The sequence below is a fragment of the Pinus tabuliformis genome, chromosome 9 (assembly GCF_031772625.1).
Source record: "Pinus tabuliformis cultivar Carrire ecotype Pingquan chromosome 9, CPIR1, whole genome shotgun sequence".
Classification (NCBI taxonomy): Eukaryota; Viridiplantae; Streptophyta; class Pinopsida; order Pinales; family Pinaceae; genus Pinus; species Pinus tabuliformis.
In genome coordinates, this window is record NC_142307.1 from 571,369,545 (window position 1) to 571,386,905 (window position 17,361).

The window sequence follows — 17,361 nt, forward strand, 5'->3', positions numbered from 1 at the left end:
AAATAGGGTTAAGAACAAGAACAATAAAGTATTTTAGAACTTGTCTACAAAAACAACACATTCAGGCAATTAAATCTTATCAACCTAAACGTCATGAGGAGTCATTTAGAGAGCTACACAACGTGAGAAGCCTAGAATGCATTTAGAAAAAATGTTCAAATCAGCCTACAATTAAAACCCCCTTACAAACAAGAGGACTACAGGGGGACATTTTATGTATACATTGGCAATCAACTTCATTAAAGATACTAATTAAGGTTGGGTCAAATTCCAAATAAAAATGTATTTGCACTTTAATTTGACTACTAACACAAACATTTATGACATGTTGTTCCATGACAAGAATCTTATAAATGACCACTTCAAGCCACACCTTTGCAAAAAAACTACACTATCACAAGTTTTTCTTTTGAGCAATGAGGCAAATGTTTATATGAACCCACAAACCTAGACATTCAAAAGCATATATAATTCCAGTGCATTTGAACAATTTACTACCTTGCAAATAATGAATACAATGTCATATTCCTACAACATATCATTCCAAAAATGTTTCATAATGCAATAGCTCAATATGACTCATTTACAATTAGGTGTGTAAGGGAACATGTAGATTTTGATTGCATTAGAGAAACCAAAATAGTAACAGCTCAGAAGGAATACATAGGGTGATTGACATTGGCAAATGACAAAGGGAACATGGAGGATGGTCTCTTTGTCTTTGTTTGGCTGAGAAAAATATTGAATTTTGAAGTCTTAGTTTGGTCTACAATTACCATGGTATTTTTCATCAAAACATGTGCATTAGAAACGACCAATCAAGATGTTAAACATAATACAATGGAGAAATAGAATTCATGCCTGCTATGAACTATTACAAAAAAATAGGGAAGATCGATAATGAAAACTATTTGCACACACAACAAAAGTTCATCAAGCTAAAGTGTTTCCATCTATGCATTGCATTAAAGAATTCATTCGGTAGAATATGAAACAATGTCAACAAGATAAATTAAGTTGAAAATAATGGTTTCCAAGTACAAATAACATAAACTAATGAAAGAAAAGAGAACTACGGCATGCTTGAGATTGATGTTCAAAATAGTGAAAAATATCAATCATTACATCACTTGAAAATTCATATTAGAAATAAACGTGATTGCGTTAATAGACACATTCTATAACCCAATATGAGGGCGATAAGTCATAACATTTGTGTTCAACCTCGAGTTGACACGTGTCACTTTTAAACTAAAAATATTCTCTAAATCAAAATACAAAGCCATCTATAATAAAAAACAATAATGGATATACATGTTTAGTTAGTTTTAATTATCTCACTGTGCTCACTCGATTAGTTGATATTACAATCCAATATGAAGGAGATGTAAAATCCTTCACTCTCACTCTCAACCATAAATAAAATATTTCGATATCCATATCAAGCAACATAATTTTATAACAAATTTAAGAGAGATAAAGTAATTAAAAATGAAAATAAAAATTTTATATTTTCTCTTTTGAGTGTTAAAAATGTATAATTCTTATACTTTTTTTTAAATATTTCAATATAGAACTTAAATAAATTATTTGAGTATCGATGCCAATTAATTTATATTAATATCAATTTCATATATAGAGAGAGGTAGTGTGTATATAGTTGATCATAATAAAATATTTCAATCCACAAAGAGAAGAAGTAATTGAAAGTAAAAAAGTTCAATTACTTCCTAACCAGAATAATAAAAGAGAGATGTGTAATTCATCCAAATTTTCAATATGAAGTTAATATGTTGCATTTAAAATATTAATAATAATAATAATAAATTCAATTTAGGTCATAAATGAAAAAAATTCAATATGTAAGGTTACATAACATGTATTTAAGCTCCCAGAGGATAGCTTAATTGGCAATGACGGTGAAAATGAAGTATTATGTGCGAAGATGTTCGAGGTTCAAATCCTCCTGATTCACTTGTACCCACAGAAGGGGCTTATGTAGGCACCTAAAAGTTATAGTGGTAGCAGTTGGAATTGACTTCATGTCACGCGAGTATGAGACCTACGTATAATGTAATTTATAAATAAAATATCTCGCAAATATATATATATATATATATATATATATATATATATATATATATATATATATATATATATATATATATATGCATATATATATATATATATATATATATATATATATATATGCATATATATATATATATATATATATATATAAATTGAAAAAATATATATTTCTTATGGTTAAAACATTTCAAATAATCTCACTATTTTACATTTTAGTTATTTTTCAAGTACATTTTTTTGGTCAATTTTGTCTAAAGTCCAACAAATATTTGTTGGAATTATAGATTACACAATCCAAATGCCAAGGGGAATTTCAAGGCATTTTCTCTATTTATTCATTCAAAAATGAAATTTTAACAATGAAAATTCTCATATATATATATATATATATATATATATAGCGAGAGAGAGAGAGAGAGAGAGAGAGAGAGAGAGAGAATATTAACCACAGATCTATCAAGCTTATTCTATCAAGCACTAAGCACAGAGAGGGATCAAATTTCTTGAGATACAAATATTTTTCGAAATTTCACACTATAAAAGTGGTTTGCACCTCAAAAGATTAAATCTCTCTCCACCTGTACTAAATCCAAAATTAAAATAAATATATATTGGTATAATCTAAATGAAAATATCTCATGAATTAAAGAAACACAAACACAAGACGAGCATCATATTTGATATTTGACCAACAATTCAATGTCCATCTCTAAATTTCCCTTAAAACGTTATAATGAATAACTTTGAAATACGAAAAGCCTAACATTCACTAATGAAACAACAAAAAAGCCTAGCAAATTCAAAAATTCAAAATATAAAACGTCATTCGATTAGATGAAAACAATAAATATAAAAAGTTGTGAAAACTTGTAATATTTTTATAGAAATTTCTTAACATGTAATAATTCCCATCTAAGATACAATGCCTTTATTCTCCATCAAGACACGATTCCACATATTACCAGAAGTAAACATGCAATGGAATTATTCTCTAATGGTGCAAGTTTCCCCTGGATAAATTTTGGTAGAAGTAACGATGTGATATCCTTATTATTCAATAGGATGCAATTTCCCTTACATGCATGACCGGCACTATAAAGAATTAGTAACCTTATACTCTAAAAGGTAACACGTCACTCAATCAATGGATGGAAATGACATGCCCACTTGCAACCACCCCAACTGGTCAAATTCCCACTTACACATATGTATTTAGTGGAAGTATTATTTCTAGCTATGATTCTTATTATTTTAATGATTTGGTGGAGATATAATTTACATTGACGATTCAGGTTCTGTGGAAAATGCAACAAGAAAATCTCAGTTTGACTTTTCCTTGGTCAAACTCAAGAAAGTTTGAATTTATATTTCAGCAGAAATATTGGAGATAGTTAATTAATGTGACATGGCACTTGTCACTCTGTTAACTCAGTTAATTTGAGTTGGGGAAGCTTGATTTCAGTTTAGTATGATTGATTTCTAATTTGTAGCAATCTATTTCAGTTAAATTGAGTTATGGTTAGTTAAACTAGTTCTAACTGTTAGAGGAACTAGTGGAGGTCAAGTTGTGGAAGTGGAACTTCAACCAGTTAACTAATCAATTAGCCCAAAATAACTGATGCATGAAGAGAATTTGAGTTACCGAGTTGAGTTGGAGATTCCAAGGAAGTGTACTATCAGTTGTAGATTATCCCCATGTGTGCAAGTGGTGCTCGCAGTGAGAGGAAGGACCAAGAGGAATTGCGCAATCCAATTGAGGGAATTTCCTAAATAATAGGGGCTAATTTCCTCAAGGAACAATGCAAGGAAATATGAGCTTGGAGGGCTTGAAAATTGACTAAATGTTGGCCAAATTCAGTCAGGCAGGCAGAGAGATAGACTATACACTTGCAGGTTGTGCTCAGGCTTGAGCAAGCATATGTATTCATCTCTATTCTTTGATTAATGCAATACATATAGGAAGGGGTTTTGAGCAGTTTATTTCCCCTAGATAAATCTTTGTGAATGTGTGATGTTTCCTTTTGCATGCCAATGATTTGTGTTCTATATTGTGAATTAATGTCCGCATAGTAGTAGAGTAGCTTCGAGTCTTGTGATTTAGTAAATTTCATGAGCAGTTTGGAATCTACATCATAAATTTATACATGGTATCAGAGTTGTATTCATAATAGAGCAGGAAATTCGAAGTTGGGTCTCAAAGGTTCGAATTTTGGAGATTAGTGTTGCAGGTTTTCTTCAGGACTGAGAAGGTGGCTTTCAATGGACTACGGCTAGAGTATGCCTTGGAAGGAACTTCAAATTTTGTTGCATGGAAGGACAAAATGGAGGTAGTATTGGATGACAATGGGTTGCTAGAATACATCAAGACAGATGTTGCAAAACCTAAAGCATCTGATTCTCAAAACCTTGCCCAGTGGAAGAAAGATGTATCCAAGGCGAGGAGAATTATCTTGGAGGGATTACGGGAACATATTGTCACAAATATCCATGGAAAAGAAACTTCGTTCACGATGTGGAAAGCATTGACAGAATTGTTCAAGAATAGTAGTGACCATAGGAAGTTGGTGTTCAAGAATAAACTTCAAAGTATCAAGATGCAGAAGAATGACACAATTTCGCAGTATCTGAGCAAGTTTACACAGTGTCGTGATGAACTTGGTGGGGTCGGTGTTAATGTATGTGAAGAAGACTTGGTAGATATAGCCCTTCGAGTCCTTCCCAAGAGCTGGCATAGTTATTAAGATTTGGTGAATGGGAGGGAGAAAATACCAAGTTGGGAGCGCCTATGGTCCGACTTGGTGGAAATAAAGCAGAATATCAAATACAGGACTTCGTCCAAGGGCGAGGATGAAGAAAACTTTGCCTTGGATGGAAAGGAAAAGAAGGGAAAAGGGAAGAAATCCCAATCCAAACCATAATTCAGTCAAGGGGGCACAAAGAAATACATGTCCAGGATCAAGTGCTTTCATTGTCATGAATTTGGGAACTATGCCATGAAGTGTCCACACAAGAAGACAGAAAATAAGACCTCAGGAGGAGCAGTAGGTGAAGCTTTGGCTTCACATTTCGAGCTTGATTCTACCCTCATTCTATGCATGGGAAACACAATAATGGGGAGCGTGTGGTACTTGGACTTAGGTGCCTCATTCCATATGATAGGGAATACAAAATATTTTAGTGACTTGGAGTAAAAATACTTGGAGATGCACATTGAGATGGGGGACGATGGAAGGCACATTGCGGCCAATATTAGTATAGTCACCTTTCAGAGGGAGTCAAGCTCCCCCCTCAGGCTCAAGGATGTCATGTTCGTTCCAGGCATAACAAAAAATCTTGTCTCTGTTATAGTTTTGGAATGTTGTGATTATAATGTGATCTTCAATAAAGGAATGGCATTCCTGAGCCCCATATCCATAGGACAGGTGAAGTAGACCGACATTCGTGTAAAGAACCTGTACAAGTTATATGTGGACGATTGTGATGCATTGAGCACAAAGGCAAGGAAGGTGTAGAGACAAGATGTCGGTGAACTTTGGCATAGAAGACTTGGCCATTTGCATCATGGTGCTTTGAAGATCATGCAACAGATAACCACAGGCCTCCCCAAAGGAGCACTTGAGCAGCAGGATGTATGCAAAGTGTGTACTTTGGAGAAGTACACAAAACCCACTTTCCATTATCATGATAGCAAAGCAAATGAAGTCCTTGAAAGGATCTACTCTGATGTATGTGGACCTTTCTCAATAGCCTCCACTTCAAGGCACAAATATTTTGTCATTTTCATTGATGACTTCTCAGGGAAGTGTTAGATCTTCTTCATCTGGAATAAGGATGAGACATTCTCCAAGTTTGTAGAGTTCAAGGCATTGGTTGAGAAAGAAACTGACAAGAAGGGGAAGGATCTTAAAAGCGATAATGGAGGTGGGTATGTGTCAAATGAATTTGAAAATTTATGTTCAAAAGAAGGCATTCAACGAGATTTGACGACACCCCAAAACTTATAGCATAATGGGGTGGTTGAGAGGAAGAATTGCAGCATTGTGGGCGCAACAAGGGTGATGTTGCATGATCAGGACCTACCTCTACATTTGTGGGCCAATGAATGAAACACAATACTCTATTTGCAGAACCAAAGGGATTGTCAGATTCTTGGCATGATTACACCAGAGGAGGATTTCTCAGGGAGAAAGTCGGATGTGTTGCACTTTAGAATTTTTGGAGCCTATTTTTACTACCATGTCTCCAAAGAATCATGGAAGAAGCTAGAGCCGACAACAGAATTGGGGGTATTTGTGGGTTACACAGAAGCTACCCAGAACTACCGTGTGTACTTTCCACACCTCAAAAAGACAAGTGTGTCAAGGGATGTAAAATTTGATGAAGACAAAGCCATGTGGTGCTCTCTTGAGAGGGAACTTCAGATCCCACCAGAAGAGGAACTCTTAGCTCCAAAGGAGGAACATCAAGAAGTTGTGGAGAAACCACAAGTTGAGGAGCAGATAGTGGAGACAACCACTCAAGTAGAAGCATCCAGAGAAGGCAAGAAAAGGACCAAGTAAGTTGAGAGACTTGTGAAGGATGTGAGGGAGAATGTGGGTGCTCCTTCAAATTAGCGCAAATAGAGAAAGTGACCAGATCAGTACACTAGCTACATGGATCTAATGACTTACCTTGTAGAGACTGATCCATCCTCTTTCGAGGAAGCAGTAGAGAAACCTGTATGGATTGATGCAATGGTGGAGGAGTATGAATCCATTATAAACAATATTTTTTGGGAAGTGGTACCAAGACTAGCAGACAAATTAGTTGTGGGTTTGAGATGGATCTTCAAGGTGAAGCATGCAACAAATAGAAGCATAGAAAAGTACAAGGCCAAATTTGTGGCCAAGGGGTACTCTCAGGTTGAGGGGATTGACTATGAGGAGACCTTTTCTCCTATAGCAAGGTACTCATCCATCAGATCAATCCTTGCTCTAGTTGCACATATGTGGTGGAAGATCCACCAGATGGATGTGAAAACAACATTCCTCAATGGAGTTATTGAGGAGGAGGTGTATATCGAGAAACTATAAGGCTTCGAGATTTTTGATCGAAAGTTTCATGTGTGCATACTTAAGTGAGTGTTGTATGGTCTCAAGCAAACACCTTGTGCTTGGTGCACTAGGATCGTTAGTTATCTCACGAGTTTGGGTTTCACCAAAAGTGAAGCGGATGCAAACCTCTATCATATTTTGGTAGAAGGTAAATTGTTGATTATTATCTTATATGTTGATGATTTGATTTTGATTAGTGATGAGTCGTTGATCAAATATTGCAAGGAGGACCTTGCAAGAGATTTTCAAATTAAGGACATGGGTCTCATGCACTACTTCCCCAAATTGGAAGTATGGCAAGGTGATGGGGAAATGTTTGTCTCTCAGGGCAAGTATGCCAACGAGATAGTTCGAATATTCTTCATGGACATATGCAAACTCCCCTAGCTACCAACTAGAGGAAATATGATGCCACTTCAGGTGAGGAAGTAGATGTTATTATTTACCAGCAACTGGTGGGTTCACTAATTTATCTTGTGAACACACAACTAAATATGTGCTATGCATTCAACCAACTGAGCCAAGCTATGGTTAGGCCAACCAAACTATTTTGGAGGGAAGCTAAGCATGTTCTACAGTACCTCAAAGGAACTATCCAGTTTGGACTATGGTACAGACAGACAAAGGGAGTGAAGCTATGTAGCTTCATAGATGCAGATTGGGTGGGAGTCCATCAGATCGAAAGAGTACATCAGGTGGAATTTTCAGTGTTGGGTCCACAACAATTTCTTGGTATAGTAGGAAGAAAATATATGTGGCACTCAACTCGGCAGAAGTAGAATACATGGCTACTGTCCAAGTAGCGTGTGAGGCGATATGGATGAGAAAGATACTTGTTGGATTGTTTGGTCAGATGATGTGTCCAACTGTGATCTACTAGGATAATCAGAGTTGCATCAAGTTCCCTAAAATATTGTTTTTCACAATCAATCCAAGCATATAGATATCTAGTATCACCATCTACGAGATTGTGTGCAAAGGCGAATAATGTTGTTGCAGTACATTCCGACAGAGGAACAAGATGCTTACATTTTGACAAAGGCCTTGTCAAGAGGGAAGTTTGAGTTCCATAGGTGCAGGATAGGGGTGGTGTATAATCCCTTTCTTGTTGAGAGGGAGTGTTGAAAATGTAGCAAGAAAATCTCAGGTTGACTTTGCCTTGGTCAAACTAGAGAAAATTCGAATTTCTATTTTAGTAGAAATATTGGAGGTAGTTAAATGAGGTGACATGGCACTTGTCACTCAGTTAACTCAGTTAATTCGAGTTTGGGAAGCTTGATTCCATTTCAGTATGATTGATTTATAATTTTTAGAAATATATTTCAGTTAAATTAAGTTATGGCCAGTTAAACTAGTTTTAACTGTTAGAGGAACTAGTGGAGGTAAAGTTTTGGAAGTGGAACTTCAACCACACTCAATGATCAACCAGTTAACTAATCAATCAGCCCAAAATAATTGATGCACGCATATAATTTGAGTTACCCAGTTGAGATGGAGATTCCAAGGTAGTGTACTATTAGTTGTAGACTATTCCCATGTGTACAGGTGGTGCATGTAGTCAGAGAAAGGACCTAGAGGAATTGCGCAATCCAATTGAGGGAATTGCCTAAATAATGGGGGCTAATTTCCTCAAGGAATAGTGCAAGGAAATAGGGGCTTGGAGGGCTTGAAAATTGGATAATTTTTTGTGAGAGTCATTCAATCAAGTAAAGAGATAGACCATACACTTGCAGGTTATGCTCAAGCTTGAGAAAGCATACGCACACATCTCTATTCTTTGATTAATGCAATACAGATAGGAATGAGTTTTGTGCAGTTGATTTCCCCTAGATAAATATTTGTGCATGTGTGATGTTTCTTTTTTCATGTCAATGATTTGTGTTCTAGATTGTGAATTAATGTCCACATAGTAGTAGAGTAGCCTCGAGTCTTGTGATTTAGTAAATTTCATGAGCAGTTTCGAATCTAGATCATAAATTTCTACAGGTTCATTATGGATTCATGTTCTTTATCGATCTTTCTTCACCTTGGTTTAATATGAACTATGAGGGAGGATTATGGACAATTGATCTCCCATCCATAGATCATATCCACAAGGGAAATGACTCACTAGGTGTGGTACTCGGATGGAGGGAAAAAAAGTGATTCATCACTCATATATGTATCCTTGTTATTAAATGAAACAAAGCATAATATGATTTTAGTAAGTTTACCTTTTCAGTTAATTTTTTATATATAACTTAAATTTTATCAAAATGTGAAATAACATAATAAATTTAATTTTTAATTTTTAAATGTGGAATAAAATAATAAATTTAATTTTTAAATATTTTTTTTTCAAAAATGATATATATATATATATATATATAGATAGATAGATAGATAGATAGAGAGAGATTTCACTAAATGATGAATTACTTACATATTTACGCCGTAAGGCATTTCCCTTTGAAATTAACTCCCCTTTTTGTCCACTTGTCATCATTGTGCACCCTAAGATGATATGTTAGATGATTCAAAAAGGCTCAACCGTTCGATCAGGGGAAAGTAGTTACTAATTCGTTGCAGGCTGAAAGTAGTTACTAATTCGTTCACTTTCTGCGAGCTTCTACTGCTTGCGAAATGGGGCAACCATCACTGCATCTCGATGCCATCGCACTTGTGTTCTCTACTGTGTATATGTTCACAGAAATATTGGGCATATACAGAGAATGCTGGCCATCGCACTTGTGTTCTCTGTTGTGTATATGTTCACAGAAATATTGGGCATATACAGAGAATGTTGAGCATCAGTTCGAAGCAGTATGCAGCTGATGTAATTCAGTGTGATAAGATTCTGAAATAGATTTACAAGGATTTTCAAAAGAAAGCACTCCTCATAGCACCTGATGGATTTTTTGAAGCTGACTGGTTTAAGGAAATTATTTGGCAAATAGGACCAAACATTTTGGATGTTGTTAAACATCATATCTACAATATTGGGGCAGGTGTAGATAATAAATTCTATAGTTTTATTAAAATCTTTGATAGTATGATGTTCTTATAGGACATTAACCTTTATCCCCTGATCAGGTGTGGATGAGCACCTTGTGGAAAAGATATTGGATCCATCTTATCTGAGTCGAGAAGCATCCACATTCAAGAGTGTGAAAGCCATTTTGCAGGAATATGGGCCTTGGTCAAGTGTATGGGTGGGTGAAGCTGGTGGGACTTATAACAGTGGGCACCATCTTGTCGCTAATGCTTTTATATTTAGCTTTTGGTAAGCTCAGTTTTCTTAACATTCAATGTTTATTATTCAATGTTTATTATACTCTTTGGAATTGAAATAACAATAATTATTCATTGCATTGCGATCAGGTATTTAGATCAGCATGGCATGGCATCTACGTATAATACCAAGTCTTACTGCAGACAAAGATTGATTGGTGGTAACTATGGCCTTTTAAACCCAACGACTTATGTGCCAAATTTTGATTATTACAGGTAAAACTTTATGACCTAATATCTACTTATTAAATTGGTTATACTAATTCCAATCTAATGGAGAAGTTTATAGCAGATTTTTCTGCAGGATAAGGGTCATGGAGAGAACTAAAATTGTTCACCCATCTTTGGACATGGGCATAGTGCTAACATTTTTTAGGGTAAATTATGTTGCAGTGCACTTCTCTGGCATCAACCAATGGGAAAACGTGTTCTTTCAACAATTTCTAAAGGAACAAAATATTTGCATGCTTATGCACATTGTACTAAGAATGCGGTAAGTATGGAGAAACTATGAAGATTGTAGAAGAACTAATATTTATCTGGTAACAAAAGGTCCAATTAGGATTACTTCTGTAGCTAAGCCTCTGTAATGCAAAATATATAAGGATAATCATAATTTGCATACTTATTCCTTTCTTGATCCTCATCACTTCGGTAAAGAGGACAAAAACCAGGGTTTTAGTTAGTTTATTATTTGTTGTATTCGATATTCTGTCCAATTTTCTCATTGAATGCATACTTAGCAGAAGTATGGACGTGGTAAAATGAATTAGGGTATTAATATGAAACCCCCTTTTCTTTCTTTCTTTTAATGACTCCATCTAATCTTTCTGTGTGGTCATTTTTTCACAACCAGAGAGGAATCACTTTACTGTTGATCAACTTTAGTAGGGACACTCGTACCTCTGTGCAACTCTCTACCATTTTAGGAATTTTTGTAGAAGAAATGGATACAGTCTTGAAGTTTTCAAATGCCAAGGAGCTGAGGAATTTGATTGCAAGATCGAGACTGAAGTATCATTTGACAGCTAAATATGGTAATCTCAACAACCAAACTATGCTTCTCAATGGGAAAATTCTTTATGTGACCCCTGAGGGTGAGATACCTTCTTTAGAGTTGATGACTGTTGATGCCGACAAACATATTTCTGTAGCACCTCTCTCTATTGCATTTGTGTCTCTTCCAGATGTTCAATTGCCAGCATGCAACAATTAGGGATTTATGTGTATATGTTCACAGAAATATTGGGCATATACAGAGAATGTTGAGAGAATGTTGTAAGATGAGCTTGCAGATTGTGAGAATACACGCTCACAAGTTTGGAACTTAGAAAACAGTTTCCATCAAGCCCTCTGAGAAAAATGTGGGCGTGGACTTGTCGCAATTCATCGGCATTGATACAGGCCTGCAAAAGATTTAAATAGGTATGATTTTCTTCCTCGCATAGTGGCCTCGAGACTACATTTCTGGCATTACATGTTCAGGTTTAGGTACCTTGCTTTTGCTTCTGTGACTGTATTAGATTAAGGGAGCTTGCAGATTGTGCAGGTCGTGGATCAGGTCGTTGACCACCCAGCTCTAGCACAAATCCCATGCAAAGAGCAGAGGTCGAGCATCAACAGAAGCACTCTGTACTCCTATAATGGAGTGTATTTTGCAGAGAAAGGTCTGGGTATTCTCCATTGATGCAGAGATTTTCGAATTCACGCCCTCGCTCTTCATGGTGGAGCTTTGAAAAACTAAAGGGGATTTGTTGGAATACAATATTTATTATTTGTTACATTCGATATTTTGTCCAATCATTTGCTCATTGAATGCATACTTAGCAGCAGTATGGATGTGGTAAAACGAATTAGGGTATTAATATGAAACCCCCTTTTCTTTCTTTCTTTTAACGACTCCATCTAATCTTTCTGTGTGGTCATTTTTTCACAACCAGAGAGGAATCACTTTACTGTTGATCAACTTTAGTAGGGACACTCGTACCTCTATGCAACTCTCTACCATTTTAGGAATTTTCGCAGAAGAAATTGATACAGTCTTGAAGTTTTCAAATGCCAAGGAGCTGAGGAATTTGATTGCAAGATCGAGACTGAAGTATCATTTGACAGCTAAAGATGGTAATCTCAACAGCCAAACTATGCTTCTCAATGGGAAAATTCTTTATGTGACCCCTGAGGGTGAGATACCTTCTTTAGAGTTGATGACTGTTGATGCCGAAAAACGTATTTCTGTAGCACCTCTCTCTATTTCATTTGTGTCTCTTCCAGATGTTTAATTGCCAGCATGCAACAATTAGGGATTTATGTGTATATGTTCACAGAAATATTGGGCATATACAGATAATGCTGAGAGAATGTTGTAAGATGAGCTTGCAGATTGTGAGAATACACGCTCACAAGTTTGGAACTTAGAAAATAGTTTTCGTCAAGCCCTCTGAGAAAAATGTGGGTGTGGACTTGTCGCAATTCATCAGCATTGATACAGGCCTGCAAAAGATTTAAATAGGTATGATTTTCTTCCTCGCATAGTGGCATCGAGACTGCATTTCTGGCATTACATGTTCAGGTTTAGGTACCTTGCTTTTGCTTCTGTGACCGTATTATATTAAGGGAGCTTGCAAATTGTGCAGGTCGTGGATCAGGCCGTTGATCACCCAGCTCTAGCACAAATCCCATGCAAAGAGCAGAGGTCGAGCATCAACAGAAGCACTCTGTACTCCTATAATGGAGTGCATTTCGCAGAGAAAGGTCTGGGTATTCTCCATTGATGCAGATATTTTCGAAGTCACGCCCTAGCTCTTCATGGTGGAGCTTCGAAAAACTGAAGGGGATTCGTTGGAATACAATAAGTTCTACAGTGAGGATCTAAAGCCCGGCCTCAAAGACACTATTTAGACATGGGATGGAAACAAACAATAAATATATATTCGCTGTGTATACTACATGATTTTTTCTGCAATGTTTTTTAGGATTAAGTTAAAGTTGTTATGTTCTGAGTTTTCTTCATCAGTTTGAGGCAATGCTAAAGCATTGTTCACAGAAATCGGGCTGCAAGTTTCCTGCAATGTTTATTCAGATTAAGTTAAAGTTATGTTGTGAACAAGCAATCTTTCTGTTTCCTGACAATTTCCTGAGAATCATTACAATATCATACCATTTCTGGTGACATAATTAACAGTTCATGGCTAAACACTCTCCTACAAGATGCTTTTATGGATTGAAACAATCGAACATGTTTAAAATGGCAAAGCCTTGTTTAAGTAGAAAAACGGTACCCAGTTTAAGGAGCTTTTGATTAATTTGGAAAAAACTGCCTGGATATCCCACCATCTCATGCGAATCAACTGTTAATATATCGATGCTTTTATCTTTAGATTAGAATAGACAATTATTTGTTGAATACAATATCGTACCATTTCTGGTGACATATAATTAACAGTTCATGGCTAAAAACTCTCCTACAAGATGCTTTTATGGATTGAAACAATCGAACATGTTTAAAATGGAAAATCCTTGTTTAAGTAGAAAAAAGGTACCCAGTTTAAGGAGCTTTTGATTAATTTGGAAAAAATTGCCTGGATATCCCACCATCTCATACGAATATCCCACCATCTCATGTGAATCAACTGTTAATATATCGATGCTTTTATCTTTAGATTAGAATAGACAATTATTTGTTGAATATAGGCAGGAACCAGTGTTTTCTAGGCCTGCTAATATTGCCAGGTATATACACCTTGATATATCAAAGGCTGATTCCTGGTTATCAATAACGAGTGTCCTTTGGATGGAAGCCCTTCAAAGGAAATGTTGTAGGCTATCTGTTGGACTTTTTGGAGGGTTTTCTTGCACCTTTTCTAGTCAAAATTGACCAGAATCAGACTTATTGGAGAGCTTCCCTGCACCTTTTCTGGTCAAAATTGCCTAGAATCTGACAGATTACAAATGATAACTTACTTGCAGATTTATTGGATTATGAACCAAGCAAAAACTAAAGGAAGAAATTTAATAACTTACGCTTTATCTCAAAACCTTTGTAAGGTAGCAAATAAGGGAAGTGTTCAAAGAAAAACTCATAGAAAGGTTGTTTTGTTGTGTGGCACAGGTGAATTGGTTATCGAAGAAGATACAAGATACGTTCTTTCTTGGTGAAAAGATTTAAGAACTTCTATGTCAAATTATCTGATCCTAGAATCTGGCAGATTACAAATGATAACTTACTTGCAGATTTATTGTATTATGAACCAAACAAAAACTAAAGGAAGAAATTTAATAACTTACGCTTTATCTCAAAACCTTTATAAGGTAGCAAATAAGGGAAGTGTTCAAAGAAAAACTCATAGAAAGGTTGTTTTGTTGTGTGGCACAGATGAATTGGTTATTGAAGAAGATACAAGATATGTTCTTTCTTGGTGAAAATATTTAAGAACTTCTATGTCAAATTATTTGATCCTAGAATCCGGCAGATTACAAATGATAACTTACTTGCAGATTTATTGGATTATGAACCAAGCAAAAACTAAAGGAAGAAATTTAATAACTTACGCTTTATCTCAAAACCTTTGTAAGGTAGCAAATAAGGGAAGTGTTCAAAGCAAAACCCATAGAAAGGTTGTTTTGTTGTGTGGCACAGGTGAATTGGTTATCGAAGAAGATACAAGATACGTTCTTTCTTGGTGAAAATATTTAAGAATTTCTATTTCAAATTATCTGATGTTAGTAATCTTTATCAAGAAAATGAATTCATAAAGGATCAAATATCGGTTCTTCTAATTTTTCATCTATTGGATGCTTTTTCACAAGCACTTCTTGATTGTTGTGATTTTAAATTACTTCAATTAAGTGCAAGGTATTGTTTATCAATGGGCCATTGTGATTCTTAATCCTCTTCACTCAATATCACCAGTAGTCTCCACAAGAACACAAGCTATCCTTGAAATGATGGAAATGACTTATATCTCTAACAATGATTTCTTGCCCAACAATTTTAGAGATAAATTTGGTGGCATCATGGCAATCACCACATATGTGAAGATTTTTTATTATCTGGATTGATGTACCAGGGGTTGTATTGATAAGCCCAAAAGCAATGACCAACTTCTCGCTGTGTCCACAGAGAATGTATTCTTTCTCTTCCTCCTCAACATCTTGCAACACAAAGTTTGTCTTAGGCACATATCCTCCCTCTTTCATCTGCCTAGCCATGCCCTCCAATGTGGCGTGAATTTTGACTTCTTTCTTCTATGCTATTATTTCTTATGCCATTGCCTTACCTTCCTCCTCAACATCTTGCAACACAAAATTTGTCTTAGGCACATATCCTCCCTCTTTCATCTGCCTAGCCAAGCCCTTCAATGTGGCATGAATTTTGACTTCTTTCTTCTATGCTATGCTATTATTTCTTATGCCATTGCCTTACGGCGTTTCCTTTGTAACATGTGATGCAAATGCTAGTTTCTAATATTATTAATTTTTCTTCCAATATTAAAATCTAAAATAGTGTATGTGCAAATATATGAAATTAAAAAAGTATGTGGAAATATATAAAATTTAAGAAAAAAACATTATAAACATTTGATTTGTTTATTCCACGTCAAAGTTTGGGACTTGTATATTATTATTATTATTATTGAGTTACAAAAGCGTACTCATTCCTAATTCAAATTGGACTTTGAGTTGTAAATTTTTTTATGGGGTTTTTAAACTTTGGATACAAAATTTATGTATGATAACAATGTTGTTATATGTAAATTATATATTTCACTGATTGATTTTGACAACATTGTTTTTGAATTTGTGTTTAATGCCTAATATTAAAGTATACTATCATATTGTTTATCCTTCTATAGCTCATTATGTCAATGCATCACATATAGGGATGGGTTGGAGGCAATAGTTTGCCCGTACATGTGAAATTTCTAGTTTTCCCTGATGTGGACTTTAGCTTTTTGCATAAATTTCCTCGCATATGATAGCATGTTGCTGCATGCCCGAGCCAAAATTTGAGGGATGATGTCTGTTGCATTTGGCTCCCAAGGAATTTCATTAATGAGATTTTTATTAGTTTGTGCAGTGTTTTGGTTCACTTAAGGACGCAAAGAGCTCATGGTTTGGTGCTTTCAGAACTTCGTCCACTGGGGCAAGGCTCACTCATACTCAGTTAGTACCATGGTTGGTAATTTCACGTGGTCTGAGGAGGATTGCATTAAAGTTGTTTGGTGTGGACCTACCTGGATGGTAAATACAGTTGGATGAAATCTGCAAGTGAAGGAATTTGGATTCATAAACAAAATTGTGTGATGTTATAGGATTTGAAGGTTTAGAGAATGCTTTGTGGAGTTCAAGGAGGATTTGCATTTAAATTATTTGATGTGGAATTTCAGGGATTATAATGCAGTTGGATTGCGTCATATTGAATTGTGGATATACATATTGAGAACGAATTGGCGGGCTATGAAGGGGCGAATTCAGAAATTTGGATTCATAGAGAGAATTGTGTGACATAACTTGGTTTTGTTGTTTGAAAATTTGGAGAATTTTTGTGGGTTTGTCAGTGTTTGCAAGAGATTTGGAGACTTTTGTTCAATTTCTCATTTTGGGTTTGCAAAGGGTGTTTACAGAGGGTGACTTCAGGTAGGTTCTTATGTTGGTTCAGGAAAGAAATTGCAATTTTCTATGGTCTTTTCTTGATAGGCTTCATGTCGTATGTGTCATTTGATAGTAGGTCCCTTCTTTTCCCTTAGTGCAGAAGATTTCCTTGAAATATTCTATGTTGATGGTATTAGAGATTTGTGCTTTGGGAGTAGTTTTAGACTGAGAAACTTTTCAATTATGTATCGTCTACAATTAATCAAATGTGAGGGTGGTTTTTCCATTCTTTGCTGAAGATCTAGAGAATTCCATT

The 17,361-nt window shown here is 35.5% G+C and overlaps 1 pseudogene; it reads left to right on the forward strand.

The window, feature by feature from the left end:
* Positions 1–9,747: 9,747 nt before the first annotated feature.
* Positions 9,748–11,670, forward strand: LOC149149828 (heparanase-like protein 3; annotated as a pseudogene).
* The last annotated feature ends 5,691 nt before the right edge of the window (positions 11,671–17,361 follow it).